At 31.9% G+C, this 19,349-nt stretch overlaps 1 long non-coding RNA gene across 1 annotated transcript; it reads left to right on the top strand.

Moving 5' to 3' along the window:
- Window positions 1-8,414: 8,414 nt before the first annotated feature.
- LOC117693114 (uncharacterized) lies at window positions 8,415-13,608 on the top strand. Its single transcript, XR_004604373.2, has 6 exons — window positions 8,415-8,852; window positions 11,903-11,977; window positions 12,206-12,440; window positions 12,959-13,087; window positions 13,279-13,366; window positions 13,466-13,608. It is a non-coding gene; the product is annotated as an uncharacterized lncRNA (long non-coding RNA).
- The last annotated feature ends 5,741 nt before the right edge of the window (window positions 13,609-19,349 follow it).

Here is a 19,349-nt window from a genome sequence, read left to right as displayed (position 1 = left end):
TCGTGGTTTGAACAACCTTGAATCTACACTACCTGGAGATGCTTCCATACAAGTGACAGCTTTTCTGGCCTACTGGTTTTTGTTGAGAAGATTTTTGAAGATGTTTCTCTATGTATTCCTATGTAAAAATTTCGACCCCCCACTGTGGCCCCACCCTACCCCCGGGGATCATGATTTGAAAACAATTTAAATCTACACTACCTGAAGTTGCTTCCACACAAGTGACTGCTTTCCTGGCTAACTTGTTTTTGAGAAGAAGAGTTTTAATGATTTTCTCTATATATTTCTACCTAAAAATTGGATCACCCATTGTGGCCCCACCGTACCCCAGAGGATCATGGTTTGGACAAATTTGAATCTTCACTACCTGATGATGCGTCCACACAAGTTACAGCTTTTCTGGCATATGATTTTTGAGAAGAATATTTTAAAATACTTTTCTCTTTATATTTCACCTCAGGTGACCTAATAATTATGTATGTCTCTGCTACAAGTACGTACATTTTGTTTTTCCATCAGCGAAATTAATCTCTGTTTTAACTGAATAGACTAGAGGAAATACTGACAACTACCCAGTTGATAATGTACCGTACCCGTTAATGCATCTTATTTTCCGCAAGTAAACAGTCAGCTGTCTTATTTACTGATATCTATATTTGATTAATACGTTAAAATTACAAAACACAGGCGATAGTTCCCCCAAGTTACAAACCGTAATTCATGAAAACGACACGAAAATCAAAACAAGCTAAATCCACCGTCAAAGGTGAAAATGTAAACATTCAGGTGAGCTAAAAATGGTTTAACACATTTTATAAAGGAATAAAGTCATGTGTTTTACAGAAGAAACTTAGCTCAGATTATATATACCCTTAAGGAGGCTGCAGACAAGGAGATCCTATAGATATCGCCCCATCTCTTTCTTCTCTGTGCAGAAATTCTTGGAATAATAATTCGAAATAATAAAGACATAAAAGGTATTAAAATTGATGATGTAGAATATAACTATAAGCTGTCCCAATATGCAGATGATAAATATCTTATTTCTGATGGTTCTCCCCTAACACTTGATGGCATTCTAAGAGAATTAGACTTCTCTGAAAATATATCTGGTCTTAAAATTAATTTCCAAAAAACAAAAATGGTATGGATAGGTAGCAAAAATTTTTCTAAAGATGTTTTTCATCATACCCGATGGAAGCTAGACTGAAACAACACAACATTTGACCTTCTCGGAATCAAATTTTTAATTAATCTTGAAAAAAATGTCCGAGCTAAACTATACTTGAAGGAAAAAAAGTCTACCAACTCCAGATACAAACTTGTAAAAAAAAAATTGGAAAATGATTTGTACCACTTTTTATGGGGATGCAACATGCATAAAATAAAGAAAAACACTATAATAACACAAGATTATAACGTATAATGCAGAGCTGAAATGATTGATCACCCAGCGTTGATGAAAAGATTAATTAATTCTAATACAAAATGAGTAAAACTTTTAGAAAAAACTTAGAAATTGAAATATCAGATTTATGGAAAAGAGGATTGGATTTTACTTTTGAAATGATTAGAAGAATACCAAGTTTATTTTGGAAAGAAGAGTTACTTAGCTGAGCAAAAGTAGTAAAATCAAGTAAGCAAACTGAAAATGTTTTTTTTCAATATATAACAATGAACTTTTATGGGACAACGCAAACATTCAGATATATAGGAAACTCCTCAGTATTTTTAAAAAAAATATTTTAGAGTAGGGTTTACGCTAATTAGTGATCTGTTTGACTGTAATGGGAATTTTTTTAGCTTAGAAATATTATATGACATGAAAATGAATACAAATTTAATTGAACATGCAGGTGTGGCCTACTTCCTTATATGCTTAATTGCCATTTGCCGTCCGTGCGGATATTCAACTAGGTTAACCCCGGTCTTTAATCTATTGGACCGTTTCTCAAAAAAGACCTTAAAGTCCGACTAGTAACAATTAAGTTACGCCAACATTTAGTCGAGTCTAAACTGACTTTCTAAAAGAGCTGTAAATTTTGTTAAAATGTGAGAGTCGAGAACCAAACGTTCGCACATCCCAGTTGGTTTTGCTTTTAGACAATGATTATATGTGTTGGAACAATTTTGCAAATTATAGTTTATGTACTTACCGGTATACATGTTAAACTTGGATTATAAATGTGCTTATGCAATTATGTAAAGTTGTTCATAAACAGTTTACAAGAGGCCCATGGGGCCACATCGCTCACCCAAGCAACAATGGGCGTTCAAAAGATATTGTGCCATATGGTCCCTCGGTAGAATAACAAAAAATAAATATTGTAAAGTATTCGAATTTTACACTTATTTTTGCATACACGTAATCTTTGACATTGTACCTTCATGAAATACTATTTTTTACAAGAATAAGAAAATCCCACGCAAGATATAAAACTAAACATTTGGTAGGGGTACACTGTTAAGTTGTTAACTTCCAATTCCCTATATTTTCGTTCTGCCCCCCCCCCCCCCCCCGCCCCCCCACTTTGTAAAGCGATCAAAATTTATGAGAGCATATAGGTACATTTTTTTCATCAACTACTTATTAGTTATTGTATTTTCAAAAAAAAATTAATAGTTGTTGTTTTTTATTTAAAAAATCCTACATGTATATATGTGAAAAAGAAAATTGTACCTCAATGTGCTCACTTCCTCAAATTAAAAACATTCAAAAATTTAATTTGTCTTCTCCATTATAAATTAATTGACTGTTATTTACCTCGCGTACAAACCAGGATAATTTTCCGCTGTGATATTTTCTTAGGAATAGCAATAATTACTTTATCCCCGCAACAGAAATGTGTCAGAACTATGGAAACTGTTTTAAAGATGTTGTTAATATATACTCGTGTCTGAAAAACTATCAAAATTGATGTAGATTTCACATTATTTATTGTATAAAGAGGGGGCCCCAGAGAGTAGGTATATACAGAATATCATTCTTTTATTTTGTTTGTACAAGTATTTAACATACTCTAATTTATATAGAATTTCTAATGTTCAACCAAAATTTCAGCGTCAATCATATAATTATAAGCAAGATACAGAGCTCACAGTTCACCTAGGTTTGAGTCATATTTTGTTCACATGAGTTTATTACATTCAGCTTAAGATTTTTAACTTGGTATTTCCTATTCAGCATTTAAAATGGAAAAAAAAGAATGGTCTAAGATTTTCAATTCTTTTATTCACTCAAGACCAGTTCACTGGTATTTGAGGTACGAAATCAGTTTATACAAATGTAAAAAAACACAGTCAAGGATCACGTGTACAGTAGGAGTAATAATGACGAAAAAAGGTTAAGTTTACAATACAATAAGTTGTTAAAGTTGGTTTCTGGAAAAACAGACTTTGAAAATTTTCTTTAAAAATATTTACAATTTTTTTTACTTTTTTAATCTTTAGTTTTTAAGATCTGTGTACAAACATAGAATTGTGAGCAAATCTCTGTATCTTGCTTATAATTCGAAGCTTAACACTCAAATATGGTTAGTAAATAGAAATTGTAAACATTTAAACACAAGAAACGTGCACTATAACAAATAAATAACACAATTTTTTTTCGAAATGAATCATATATATACATGTATATATACCTACATATTTCCGTCAGCGGTATCAAACTCTATTTAAACTGAATTAACTCGAGAAAATGCCGAGCATCTTAACAAATTAAACCTATTGCATAAATCTACCATTGCACAAAAGATAATGCCGAATTACCGATAGAATGAATTGCATTTCAGTACTTTTTTTATACATCAGATTTTGCTTCATTTATCGAAGTCTCTGTTTGATTTGATACGTAAAAATCACGAAATACAGACGATAGTTCCCAGGTTACAAAGCATAAATAACGAAAACGAAACGAAAATCAGAACAAGCTTACACCAACGTCATGTGTGAAAACTGTTAACGCATTTAAATAGCCTCAATTTACTCCACAAAATCGGCACCAATATATTTTGCATGTTTCAAAAATGTCCCTTCATACGCGAACTGTTGCACAACAAGCAAATTCATCATAGTCAGATCGACCCTTTTTCGTATAATGTCATGGCTGCTTTAAACAAAGAAACTGAGTGCTCGTTTAGAAGTATGGAATACGAGTCTTGGTAAAATGGGTATGCTAACCCGGGCCTTGGCAAAATAAAAGCCGGGGCAGATCGGCAATCGTCAATTCCAAATACGCATTATTTTGCAGCAATATTTACAGCGAATACAAATATACAGGTCCATCAAATATCCTGAAATTTAAATAAGATTGGCAGATTAATAACTGCCAATCTTTTGTTTTGCCCAGGCCAAGTCTTGCCTTCCCCCCGAAGCTATTATACTGATTGAAACACGCCTTTCCTTCATTATTATTTTCGTAATAACTCAGATTTGAAACAGAATTATCACTTAATTTTTGCAATTTATATTTTCCTTCCCATAAGGATAATTTATGCTAAACTACGTTGAATTGGACTCAGTAGTTCTTGAGAAGAAGATTTTGAAAAATGCACCCCCCCCCCCTTTTCTACAGTTTCAAGGTTTTCTCCGCTTTGAATACAGATCGAACATTTATTTCTGCAATTTATATTTGCCCTCCCATAAGAATGCCTTGTGCCAAATTTTGTTGAAATTGGTTAAGCGGTTTTAGAGAAGAAGTTCAAAATGTAAAAAGTTTACAGACGGACAGACAGACGGACAGATGGACGACGGACAAAATGCTTTCAGCTCAGGTGAGCTAATAAAAACGACAGTAAAGCAAATGTTTTCGATATTTTATCGCATAATGGAATTTACGAGAAAAAACAGAGGAAAAAGAAAGAAGCTGAGGATAGAGATTAAATAAAAAATTAAACATAAAATGTATGACACTTATACGTTTAATGTTTAAATGCATTGCAGCCAACATTAAAGCAAAATCTGGAAAAATACTTCTCAAATATTAGCGTAAAATTAACAGTATTCAAAGAATGCATATTTAATGTGTAAATGAGTTCAGTCGCTTCTTTGCTTGTCAATGTGAATATTAAAAGGCATAATATTTTTTTCAATCACTGATTAGATTTATATTTAATATCAAAATGTCCCTACTTTGGATATAACCAACAGTTGATCACGAATAACAAACGATTGGCAATGAAGGAGGAAAACCTAACTTCTGCTAAAATAATACAGGTTCCAAGGACAGGTCGGCTCTATTCGGGCTCCCAGCCCTGACACTTGCTACCCTCCCTGAAAAACCGTCGGTAAAGTGGTTTACAAACACCCATTATGTACAATACCACAAAACAGAACTGCTTCGGCTCTGTCTGGGCCACTAATCTATTTGTGTTGGTCCAGAAGTTTAATATAGTATAAAAATAGATAATTTTTGTTACCTTCTCCTTCAACTGCTCAAAAAGGAATGACACCGACTCTCAGCTTTTCTCACTTAAATACACATGGGACAGTCCACTGGAAAGGGGTGTCGGGTTATTCCATTATCAACATTGATTAATACTACGATAAATTCAATACACATAGATTAGTGTAATAAAGTCCAAATATACAGTTTAGAGCTGTTTCAGATTCTGTAATAAGCACATCAATGGATCATTTATAGAAATCTGTCAAATTATTAATACAGCCTGACTCTGGCAGAAACATCAACATTCTGAAATCGGAAATTTTGACTGTATAAATAATTAGAAACTTGTAAAGGCCTTAGTATTAGTTTTATAAATGAAACTTGAGTTAAAATTAAAAGAACATCATCAAACAACCCCCACCCGGAAAAGAATCTAAAGTCTTTGTCTTTTGAACTAGTATTTACATTTACTTTTTCTTCATTTTTTTCTGTTTCGTATTTTGGTGGTGGTGATAATGCATATTTTTGTAATAACATATATAATAAATACGAACAGCTATACGTAAATTGTTTTCCCTTGGACTGAAATGTCACACTTTCATTGGTTTGAACATAGCACGTGATTGCCTCATATATCTCTATATTTGTTCGGTGAGAAATAATAATAGGCAATATGGCCGACGCTTCGCTTACTCATTTCGACATTTCATAGTATTTAATACATTAACCGCATACCGTAAGTTCTTAAAGTATTTGGAGTAGTTGCCCTTTGAAATTCTTTAAAATTAGAATAGTTACCATTAAAATATTGACGTCAAATTGTTTTGTCTGGAGTAGAACAAAATGGCAGCGTCAAAATTTGCTCAAATCTCTGCCGAGGAAAGGGAGAAAACATTTAAAATCGAATAGGCACAAAACATTGAAAGTAAACATGGGTGAAGCAAATATTTTTAAAGAGTATTTGAAAGGTGAGATTGAAAATTTTAAAGAGTTTGAATAAGTAAAATTGGACGAGATGATAGGCATCTTGTACATGGCTTTGCGTAGATCATCGCTATTTGTGAATAAATATGTCGCTTGATAGTCCTCGGGAAAACAAAACACTTATTAGGTTAGTTACTGACTCACTACGGAAATATATTGGGTTGATCAATCTCATAGAAGGCTCGGCTTCGCCTCGCCATCTATGAGATTGATCAACCCAATATATTTTCGTAGTGAGTTCGCCTCGCCATCTATGAGATTGATCAACCCAATATATTTTCGTAGTGAGTCAGTAACTACCCTAATAAGTAATAATACGTACACTGTTTTAAAATGTTACATAAACAGCAACCTTTATTGTCATCAAACAAGTCATATTGGGGGGGGGGGGGGGGCAACGTTTATTTTACAAACCCTTCAAAAACTAACAAACAAAAATACAGTTGCTGGAAGTTCAAAATACCGTATGTACATACTGATAAACATCATAAATAGTAGACCATGCGTCTTATCTAAGCGTTACATCTACCCTCTCTCTCTCTCTCTCTCTCTCTCTCTCTCTCTCTCTCTGTCTGTATATAGTGCATTTTCCCCTAAGCAATCTTCCTTCCCCCGAAAAAAATGCTAAATACCAGTTATTCAACCGAGAAAATGGCTATGTTGCAGTTTCCCTCATGGAAAGCTGACTAAATAGTGGACTTTCCCCTCCCAGATTACCTATACGGAAAACCAACTAAATATTGTAGACCCCCATCCCCCGTTTGACATTCTGGTTATGTTTATGGCGAACCATTCGTATCAATAATTTGACATATCTGAGATGATATTGATTACTCATACATTTGATAAAGGATTATAGTGCATTTATTAATAGGTAGTACAATATATATTTTTTCACCCTGATACGAACAAAAGCAGGCGCCATTATTACACTTTATTTCTCCCTTTGTTTCACCTTTTTTGAACACCTTTGCACCTAATTATTTGGATTTCGGAAAACTTAAGATTTTTTCTTTCTTTTTTTTCATATCTGCAGTTTGAACTTTGACGTTATTTCTATGTATTGTTTTCTATGGACATGTATTAAGCTCCTCCTAGGAAAATTCCTGACCACTTTTGACATAATTATACAATGGAAAGATTAAGGTCTTTGGAGTGAAAACTTATTACCCCCTTTGTCTCCAAAGACTATATATTTTCTACCGTTAGAACTGAGGACCTTAAACGTAATTATATATATCTACTTCAAAATATTAAACAAGAGACCGGGGGAGAATTATAATAAATTGATGAGAAACTGAAACTGGTCTTTCTAATATTTTAACATGTTTTTATAATTCAAAACTGAATCTTTTTTTTTTTCTTTTCTTTTTTTTTTTTTAGAAAAAATTCAATTTTGGAAGTGACAGACGACTATCTTAAATCCCTATTAAACGTCTTCATGTACTATAAAAGGTTAATTCTACGTGGATTTCAAGTTTCACGAAAGAAAAATGCCCCCAAAAATGATTCATTTCATTTCAAATTTCTTATAATTACATTTGAAAATAAAAAATATCGAAGGAAAAATTCTTATCAAATCTTAGATATAATCAAGAATATTTCTTGCCCATTCTGATTAAACCATTTTATAAATGTTATTTTTTTTATCAAATTGCATTGGGGATGAGTAACAGTGTTACACGTAGTCTTCCCTTTTAGACGCAGAGGGGTGAAGATCTCAACAAGGAGAGAAATGCAAGAGTACTTGTAGGTACGGTTTATATTTCATTTGCAGGACCCTAAATTACTGCGAGTTGACATTGTGATTCATTAGACCATATCACATAGTCCGGGAGTATATAAGCTCAGAATAAAGAGATTGGACTTTGTTTAGAACAGCGTTTGAAACGGCGTTTTATACCAAGTGACGAAACTTGTTCAATGATAGCTCGAGGAAAATTATATCTTAAATTAAAAATAAGTATTGTGTTTGTTTCTATTTGGTTAATACTGTTTATAAATCATTTCTGTTCCAATCATAGAAAAGGTTTAGTCAGAATTAAATTTTTATCCTGGTTTAAACCCACGGTATACGTTGTCTGAAGTAATCTAAAGGTTCATGTAGTTAATTCATCTAACTTTTGTATCATATATTTTGACTTATTATCATTAGGTTGACTGTATCGGTTTATCTTGTTAATGAACACCACACGAATTACACCACACGAATTCAGTCTTTTGTCAGTCCTTTTAAAACATTGACCACAGAGCGTTACATGCAATTAACCTACTAAGGCTTCTATTATTATATAAGAGAACTATTGATTTTTTTTACGCGAGTTCGTCAAAATTATTCTAAATACATGAATACATTGGAATCTTTTTCAGACAATTTGTTCTATAGTAATATAAGGAACACGCCTGGACGGTACTTCTGGAAGGTTAAGACAGAAACTTATACATCATCAAAAGTGTATTTTAAAGACAACATCGTGCTATGGTAAGTATTGAAACAGTAAAAACAACGTCCAAATTTCACTAAAATGTATACTAATAATTAAAACATTTAACAGCCAGACTCATGATAATATAAGTTTTTGAAAATTATCATCAAAAGATAAAATGCAATAAACTTTAAAAAATAACGATTATTAGTAAATAAATATTCAAAAAGGTTTATGTAGTTTTAATAAATTGACTAAAACTGACTGACAAGGCTTTTTTGTCCAAAAATACGCAACAAAAGTAAAGCCGGTGATCAAAATCAAGGTTTTGATTAGCATTTTCCAGACAGGGAATATTTGATGTCGGTAACACGCAATGTATACTACGGGACTAGCTTAAGCTTATTAATCGTAGAAACAAATGCACGAGATATGCAGACATTGTTTTATCATAACACAATACAATGTACTTGCTCATGTTTTGAAAATAGATTACATGAAACCTTTAAATACCAAATACTCTAGTATATCCAAAGAGTTACACCAGAGCCAGTGACCCTTTTTGCATCCACCTTTAAAAAAATCATTTGGGCGTTAAAAGGGGCATGGTCACGATTTATGTCGAAAATTATTTTTCCGATTTTTATATTTACAATGCTTCAGATTACATTAAATGCAAAGCATTTGTTTACATTTTGAACGTTGAAGTAAGACTTTCAGTTTTAATCCTAAAACGAATGTGTTAATTGTTATAGGAAATGTGTATATATGCTTGAAATAAATTTAAAAAAGGAGACAAATAGCCTCGAAAAAGATTTTTTACTGGTAAATTGAATCTATGTAAACAAAAGCAGGACACGCGCCTTGCTTACATGACACAGAATTGTGAGCCTTGAGTCTTGCTTATAACTCTACGAATGACTCAAATTTTATTTGATCATAAGAAATGCATTTCTTAAGCACTGTAAATAATTAAAAACATGAAAATAAAATTTGACCAAAATCGTGAACATGACCCTTTTAAGGTTTTTTATATTTTGTTCGGGTGTTTTTCAAAACAACCTTTTATTACTCAACACCAGGACTGCCTTAAAATTGACATGAATTCATAAATACGCACTATTTCTATTTTTATCCCAAACTACAGTTATATTAGTTGTTGATTTCTCTTGGCCTGCTAATCGCTACACACCCCCTATATAAGGCAGATAGTATTATTCATGCTTCGTCGCATTCAGGTATTTCATTCACCCAAACACGTTACACTGGACGATAAAGATTTGTAGGGATGCGTTTTGAACAAAAATAATATGACAACCAGTGCACTGCTAAGGGATATCCAACGAGACAAAAGGCAGACTGAAGCCCAAGCATACATATTTCAAAATCCTCGACAATAGTAGAACGTTTCCCTCTGTAATTTATAACATGGCACATGCGCAAACTACACATTGTAGCCAATGAATTTTAGAAACTGAGTGTTTCTGTACAAGCCGAGGGAAACGATGTTATGTTGTTACTTTCTTGGTAATAAAAATAACTCTGGCTAATTGGAGCACATTTTGTAACATACAACAAAGTGCTATTCTGGAGCAGCGCTACATTATGTTTTCTAATATGAATTGACAATGTATATAACTATATCATTTTCATATACATAAATTTAATATTTTTAATTTTATGCTGTGATGTTAAAATTTTGCCTTTTCTAATCACTATGTCTAGTTTTCTTTTATGTCATTTGAATCTATTTATATTGACTTTGATGAAAATCAGTACGAAATGTTTTTAAAGATATATGGTGAAATTAATAGCAGAGGGATATTACATGTACACCTTAAAATAAATTTTTGTTTAGGAAAGCTCAAGTGAGCTTTACTAATCAATCTAATCGTCGTCAATTTGTATCTCCGTGTCTTGATGCTAAACATGTAGTGAAGTGACAAAGATAGAAAAGTGGCTTATTTTTCGGGTTTATAGGACCGATATACCTTATTGCTGAAAGTTTTTTTCTCTTAAAGATATCTCCCTCTTCATACATTTTTTATTCGGTCGGGTTTCTTATGTCAATTTTTTTTAATATGGGTAAAATTCAAGGTTTTAGCGTTTGCTTTTTTTGTTGTTGACTGTTCTTTTTCTAAATTGTGAAAAATTGAAATTAAGATGTTGTCTTAATATACATGTAATAGTTAATGTTGTCAAAATGTCCGATACAAGTATACATTTTAGTATGTCTTCCAAAAACACAAACATCGATTAACTCAAAGTCTGGTATTCATTAATTGTTGAAAACAAGAAGGATTATCTATGCAATAGTGTTACATCCCTTGTTACTAAAAACCATGTTTAATTATAGACGATCGTATCCACAGACATTGGTGCGACTGTGTGGAACGCAATAGCTGCTTATGTGACTATTTCATATGAAGATGGTTCTTTATTATTTTGTTTTGAATAAAGCCTTTGAATTTGTATCTACATGACGATAATAAAGACCACTTTTTAAAAGAAATTCGTCCGAAATTATAAAAACATATCTTAAAAATAACAGAAGTTTAAAATTGGAAAATCAAACTTTAAAGTTGGAAAAATCAACTTTAAAGTTGAAAGTTCAAGCTTTAGAGTTGAAAATCAAGTTAGTTGGAAAATCAACTTTTATGTTGGAAATTCTAAGATTAAAGTTGGAGATTCCATCTCAAAGATTCAGGTAGGAAATTCCAATATTAAAGTTGGAAAATCCAAGATTTAAGTTTGATCAACTTTAATGGTGGAAATTTCAAGATTAAAGTTGAAAATTCCAATTTTAAAATTTTTAAAATCTTCTTAAGGTTTAACATTCCAAGATTAAAGTTGAAAATTTCAACTCTTAAGTTGGAAAACCCAAGATTAAAGGTAAAAAAAAATCAATTTTTAAGTTGAAAATTTCAATATTAAGTTGGAAATTTCCAACTTTAATCTTGGAATGTTCAACCTTAAGAAGAACATTAAAGTTGGCAATTTCAAGTTATTTAAAGATTCTTTTTTACAATGTTGCTCTAATACGCTTCCATATGGATAGGATTTGTTTGTTATGGCGACCTAATAATTGTTTTTTTATATTTTGTAGAAAGAAAACATACAAGACATACATATGGAAATAATCATACAGAGAATAATATATTTTGCATTAATAATATCACAGGTATGTTTTTGGCATAAGGAAAAATAGATTTTTTTTTACATATTATCATAACACACAAACATTTTTGATTATACGAATAATATATATATATATATATATATATATATATATATATATATATATATATATATATATATATATATATATATATATATATATATGACATACTATTAAAACTCATACACAAAGAAAAATGCAAACACCTGAATGTTTAGGATTTTTTTTCAGATAACAAACTGCACAATTGTACATGTATGTCCATTCTCGACTCCAACAATACATTACGTCACATCCTGTCCGCGAAATGAAAGAGAATGGAAAAAAGCAGCCAAACAAAAAAACTGTGAAATTATAGCACTCCATCAGAACTGCACGGAATCAAAAAATTTTCAGTTTCATTGTTTGATGAATCAGGGGCTGAACACGACGCTAGAAATTTGTGCGCCAATTTTATATTTGCCTGGTATAATGCTTTGATGATAATTATGAAATTATGACTTTATTTTTGTTTTGCAAAAATTAGAATGAACATTCCTCTAAGGGGAGTTTCTGAGGAAGCTAAGTTGTTTGTTTTTTGTCACTTATAAGAGTCGATTAAAATAGATAAACACACTGGACTTTAAGTGTGTGCATGTGGTAAAAAATCCTCTTGTAAGATAGAAAAGGTGGCTTATTTTTGTTTATATAAAATAATATATATATATATATATATATAATTTTATATAAACAAAAATAAGCCACCTTTTCTATCTTACAAGAGGATTTTTTACCACATGCACACACTTAAAGTCCAGTGTGTTTATCTATTTTAACTCCCTGTAGAGCCAGGAATGGCGAAAACCTTTGCAGTAAATAGGATCATTTTGTGATTTCATTCTGGATAATTATTATTTTTAAATTATATATATATATATATATATATATATATATATATATATATATATATATATATATATATATATATATATATATATATTGCAGGTGTTTGCGCTTACTATAATACTAGCTTTAAAGAAATTCAGGAGAATTATGAAGCCGGATTTGAATGTTCGACGTTTCCTGAAGCCGAGCGATGTCCATCCAGATACCCATCATCTGAAATATTCAAATGTAACGTATGATAAATGTAAAGTGATAGACTTAAATAGAAAGTGGTATTTGCGACGTACGTATTTTTTTTTCAAAATAGAGATAAATTAAAATTCGTTTGTATGTTTAACTGAATTTCAAGCTAAGTTTAATTAGTTTAGAGAAAAACTAGGAATCGATATCATGGATATTTTTATTCATATATAATGTAGATCAACGATGTTTTGTCCGAAAGAACATTGAGCAAACAACAATCATGTCCATAACAGAATCAACCGATGAAACCGATAAAGTATCTGGGTAGAGTCATTGTATTTTTTATCGAAGATTAATACACAGTTCAGTTTTTTCAATGTTTAGAAAAGTATATATAAATGTAAATGATTCTTTTATTTATAGAATTGGAGTCAACGTCTATATCGGAGCTGCTACAATATTAGTTGTCACACTGCTGCTTCTTTTTCTCACAGTATCAGGTTTACGTGCATTTTTAAGGAGAAGAAGGAATTCTCTCCCAGCACAAATACAGGTTGATGAAAATACCAGTAAGAAACGAGTTTATTTTGTATTAACTAAGTTATTATTTAATGATTAATCTATAACAACTTTTTTATAGAGTATGATAGCATAGTAATTCTTAAAACAGGATAAAAACACGAATTGTTGTGCAGTAAAACAAGAATGCGTAAAATGAGAAAATAAATGTTAAATCGTAAAAAAAAAACCAATACTTTTTGCAGCATATTGCAATTTAATGGCAAAAATGCATGGGGTTGAGGGAAATATTGAGCATATTAGTTATCCACCGAGGAACAAAATATTTCCTGACGCAAAGCGGAGGTCAATAATTTTTCCCAGGGGGATGGGACTAACATAATCGATGTCACCCGAAAACGCAATCAACATTTGTTTTGCTATATGAAGAAATAAACCAAACATTAAATACTGATTAGAAAACAAATCGCCGTGCTCTTTTTATCAACTCGACATATAATCCACCGGTTCAATTTTGAGCTTAAATCAATTTCCTAAACATCCTCGAAACGGTCTATTGTGGTATTTAGCCGCTTGTAGGAAATTGCAAGAGATGATCTAGCTACTTTTACACCCTACCAAATCTCAATTCTTTTTCTACCCGGTATGCTATCAAACTACCACATTGCGCGTCCGGGTTTGTTTTACTTTGACTGATTGCTTATTTTGACGTCATCTTGTTTTGGAGTTGAGAAGACATGTATTTACGTCACTGTCAACAATAAAAAGAATAAAAACAATTTTTTGATATGAAAAGGAATCTCCTCCATATCACCCCCTGTCTGTCAATACAATTATTTTATGATTAATTTCTAGTCCTCTGATTGGCTAATATCCAACAATCTAGAAAAAATAGAACGTTATATTTACTAGTATAGTATCACCATATACAGTCGTTTTACCGGTAACGAATATTTGCCAGTATCGAATAATTTTTAGAAAAATTATTGGTGAAAAACGAAGTTAAGGTTTTAAAAAAATCCAAGCTAGGTAATAATAATACAGAAGTAAATATTCTATCGGTCTGTGGAGTTGTTTGACATTTGCACGATTATTTACCGAATTATTTACAAATTAAAAAGGTGACCCAGATATGAACTGCCGGAAGTGCAAGCCAGAAAAAACGAAAGTGTGAAAACAATTAAACCTAACTATGAAAATAAGTTTGTTATTGAACCCTTTTAATAGGATAATTAGTAATTGTAATCCATTTAATGAGATTATGCATCATATCAAATAATAATTGAGCTTTAAATGAAATTACGACTTCAGATAGAACCACGTGTAGTTTTCCTAGTATCGGTTCATTGCGACAGAAGTATTATTTGGCTGGATATATTGATAGATATACAGGCAAAACAAAGGCAAATGGCAACTACTTATCATTAATTACTATTATAAAGTGTTTTCATGAAAATTCAATTTCATAAAGTAACGCAAAATGAAAACTGTTCAAGTCCAGTTTCAATTTGACGGGAAAACGGTACGATCATATTATTTGTTTAAATAAAATATTTCCACAATTATTTTTCCTTCTTCATCAATAAGTATATTGACATGCACCTCTGGAGCATTTTTGAAATTAATCCGACCCAAAATATTCGGTCAGAAGTGATAGAGGGCGCTTGATTCGTTACTGGAAAACTTATTCGAAATTAGGAAAATGGAGGGGGTGTTGAAATTACTATCTCCGTAATTCATCCTTTATATTTTCGGAAGTTTGATACTACAATTTAGAAGGACAAAGAAATGTGATTTAAACAAAAAATAAAAACATTTGGAATTCCGATCATAATAGTCGCATGCACGACGAAACCGCATACTGGTTCGTTACCGGTTAAACGACTATAGTTACACTTGCAAATTTTTTTTCTAATATAATACTGTTTGCGCAATCCGCTGTTATTCCTGCATTACACAAGCCTAAGTCAAAAGATCAAAGTAGCACATAAATAATCTAGGTCGACGTCACTACTTTTTCTACGTACTCAGACTATCTGACTTACGATAAAACACACCTAGTATCGTAATAAAAACATAATTTTGGCATAAGGAGTAAAAAAAAACTTATTTGTATTTTGCTATACGAAGTTCTGTTCTTTCCTTTTTTTTTACTTTATATAACATTACTTGCGGTGATAAATGATCATGATTCACGTAAGATAACTCAGCTTTCAATTGCTTTGTGTTCAAATTCACTCGCACTGTGAATTATAAACAAAACAAGAGATGGTATATTTCTGCTCTTTGCCGCAAGCGTGACTTTAATTGTTTTAAAATAACATGCTAACACATTACATAAAATTATATAAGTTAATATTACATAATGCTATAATTGACAAGCTAATATCAATTAATTTCTAGGGCTTTCTCGCATTATCACCGGTATGAAATCGGTTTGTCCGGTGTGAGACAGCAGTGGGAGGTTTTTCTGTCTTACACTGTGTATTACTACGCCGTTTTAAAACGAAAACAAACGTTGTTTGCTCTAGAGAAATGCAAAATGGTGGATTGAGATTACCTCTTCACTAATTGTTTTGCTTAATTAGTTACAATTTACCAGATTTTTAATTAAAACACTGTCGTATGCTCTCATTTTGACTTGCACTATTTGAAGCACGCGGAGGGATAAACCGAAAGTTATCTTTTAAACGTCATTACAGAAAGTTGTCAAACATCATTTTTTAAGGTAATATAATGCGAGAAAAATAATCATTCATTATATACTCGTGTGGGATAGTGAAATTCCACGTCGGGGCCAAGATTTACGGTCTAGGACTCGGCAAAGCCTCGTTCTAGACCGTGAATCTTATCCCCTCTGTGGAATTTCACTATCCCACACTCGTAATAATGAATGATTCTATTATTCTTGCACAATCTCCTGTCTTATCAGCATACTAATATCCAATTTATACAAAATAATTCTATTTTACTATTTAAAGGGAAGCACCGGGCACCAAGTGGTACATGAACAAGAATACAGTAATTTATAAAAATGTCCATTCTTGCTTCTTTTGGAATGCATTTCAGGAAGACCGTTTTTTCACAAATAATGCAGCTTTTGTTACACTTTCCAGCTGTGACATAATTCAATTAAATTTCAATTGTAGCATTACGTAATGTTAACTTTTTTAAAAAATTACGCAATTTTGCGGAAAATTACAGTTTACGAATGGATATCCCCGTTTAAACAACACATATTGGTTTTTCTATGTTGCTATTCTTTTCTCACATGACTAAGCACAATTGACGATGAAATTTTATCTTTCGGCCATCAGTCACGTCAATTAACTCAATGGTCTCCAAGATCCATGCTACTCTCGTCATTTGTTGTATAAAAAGTATTAAGTTGAGCTCGTAAGCTGAAACCAATTGTACACCAGCTGTCGTTTTCAGCTTACGAACTATTTTTGATTTCTTTAATTATTTTAATGGCACTAAATTGAAACACTGATTAGTTTGTTATCAATTAGCATCCGTTTGGTCGTAAGTCGTAAGTTCTTTTGTAAAACGCAGCCCTGGAATTCAGTAGTTTGTTCACAATCATGGTCAACTTGGCTATAGCGGAGGACTAGGAATCTTGTAGAAGTTGTTGTACCTTGGAACGAGAAAACAAAGCACATAGTATATTTTCTTTTATGTTAATTGTTTTAAAATGAACATTAAATTCGAGACAACTAGCAACGAGCTGGCGAACAAGAGCCATGATATCTTTATCCTTACTATACATGTTTGTTATAGTTTGTAACATTACTCAATGGCTGCTTGTCAGTGTTAAATAAAATAAAATTTTTAGTGAACATTTTCCACACACTTTTATTGCGACAACTATTGGGTAAAGCTCTTAGACTGCTATGTTTTCATATTGCAAATTAGTATCACAGTTTTCATAAAACCACTGACTACCGAATACCGCTGCATATCCGATAGAACCTGAAGCATCTGTGTGTAATTTCAGCTCATGCGAACATGACCACTTATCTCGGACGAAAATCCAATACATGCTAAGTTGAGTAAACCTTTGAGCAAATGTAATTGTTTAAATCTCAAGTTCTTTTGTGTCTTTGTAAACTTTTTGTTTTATCTATGCACTTCACAATTTTGTCATTAGACTCCTAGACTCCATCTTACACAAATCTATTTATAGATTAAGTAAATTTTAGTCTGACCACTTGTTTTCTCCAGGATATTTGGACACCTATGTCAACACACATTGATTTACATTCCTTCAATAATAAAATCGTCTAATACATAAGAAATACACGAAATACCCAGTTTCTTTTGCGCTATCCACTCTAGCGCCGTCAAAAACGCTCAAAGATCCTACATGAAGAACTTGAAATTGAAGACATGTGTACACATAATACTTCTTCTTACATCTAAAACAAACGTATTTAAATTGAAAATTGTTTAAGTTGATTATCCTAAAAGCATATTGTATATCCGTTTTGCAACAATAAGCACCAACTCCACAGTTCTTGATGTGACTGATGGCATCTCCAACCGAAGAATATTGAACAAATGATTCCTCGTGTGAAATGTCATCCTATATATACGAATAGTCAGTAATTGTAATATTTTCTCGACCAAAAAACATTGACCTCTCGAAAATTGTAAAATATTGACCGGATAGTAATATAATCTAGAAACTATTCCCTCAATTAATCGCTTCTAATTCGTTGATTCTAAATGGTGGCGTAAATAAATCTTCGCGAATCCAAAACAAGGTTACGTCATTATTAAAGGTATTCAGTCAACGCAAGTAAACATGCGCAATGCGACGGTTTGCTATAAAGACGAATTTAAGGATTTGCTTATTAATCAGGTAGAACATCTGTAGCCTACATCCCACGGTAGGTGAAATATAACCAGTGATCGTTTAATGCCGACGATATTTTGAAAAAACTTTGCACAAAACTGAATTCGTGAATTTTATGTTGAGTTGAGAAAATTACGGCAATCTGTTTCAAAATCCTTAATTTATTATTTGTTTCGTCATATTAGAAAACAAATGTTTACTGTGTTTTCGGGCAACGTTGATTACACTAGCCCCCTCAAGACGAATATATTGCCCTCCACTTCGCATCGAGCAATATTTTGTTCTTCTGAGACTAATAAAGTATAATTAATGTTGCCCTCAACCCCAGTCAATATTTTGTTAAAATACTCACCTGCACGTGACCTAGGAGGTCAATTTAACACTTAGTTTTCTTTACATTAATAAAATCAAATAAAATTAGATCGTACAATGAAATATCGTGTTTCTGAATTTGTTCGGCTATGGCTTCAAATAAAAATCTTCACTTGATAGCACTTATGTAATTAAATGTCTCTTTCAATTTGTCGCTGAATCATATACTAAAACAATTATTGCTGATTCTTCGATCAATACGATGAGATGGCTACCCGTCAAAAGTACAATATTCACAGAATGCAAGTTGAATATTGTACTTATCAGGTACTAGCTTTATCATCGTTTTGACCTCAAAAAACAGCAATAATTGTATTAGATCTATAATAACAGAACAATACTGACCGGTCATTATTTTTCGGACATGCTAATGTTCAATAAGTGAAAATTGTATAAAGAGTAATATATCACTTTTAAATAACTTTTCCTGTTATGTCTCAAATGTGATAATTTTATTACTTTGCCTCAAAAACTGCTCAATCATGCCGAAAGCTGTTATATCTAAACTGTTATATCACTCTCGCGTGCAATTATTCTGCATATTAATAACGTTGGGTT

Source organism: Magallana gigas, chromosome 3 (genome assembly GCF_963853765.1).
Source record: "Magallana gigas chromosome 3, xbMagGiga1.1, whole genome shotgun sequence".
Lineage (NCBI taxonomy): Eukaryota > Metazoa > Mollusca > Bivalvia > Ostreida > Ostreidae > Magallana > Magallana gigas.
This window is presented reverse-complemented; position numbering and strand designations above follow the sequence as displayed.